The sequence below is a fragment of the Lucilia cuprina genome, chromosome 4 (assembly GCF_022045245.1).
Source record: "Lucilia cuprina isolate Lc7/37 chromosome 4, ASM2204524v1, whole genome shotgun sequence".
Taxonomy (NCBI): Eukaryota; Metazoa; Arthropoda; class Insecta; order Diptera; family Calliphoridae; genus Lucilia; species Lucilia cuprina.
Window position 1 is genome coordinate 85,970,604 of NC_060952.1, and position 375 is coordinate 85,970,978.

Consider the following 375-nt stretch of genomic DNA (forward strand, 5'->3'; position numbering starts at 1 on the left):
TTCAAATCTTTTTTTAAATCTAGTATAATCCAGTGTTTAAGTTTAGCCTATTGTCTAGTCTAAGATTATGCACTAAGCAATATAGACTACACTATATTGTACAGTATAGTCTTTAGTCTAGTCTATAGTCTATAGCATAGTCCATAGTAGAGCCCATTGTCTAGTCCATAGCATAGTCCATAGAAGAGCCCATTGTCTAGTCTATAGTCCAGTCTTTACTCTAGTCTATATTCTTGTTTATAGTCTAGTCTATAATCTAGTCTATAATCTAGTCTATAGTCTGGTCTACAGTCTAGTCTATAGTCTAGTCTATAGTCTAGTCTATAGTCTAGTCTATAGTCTAGTCTATAGTCTAGTCTATAGTCTAGTCTATAG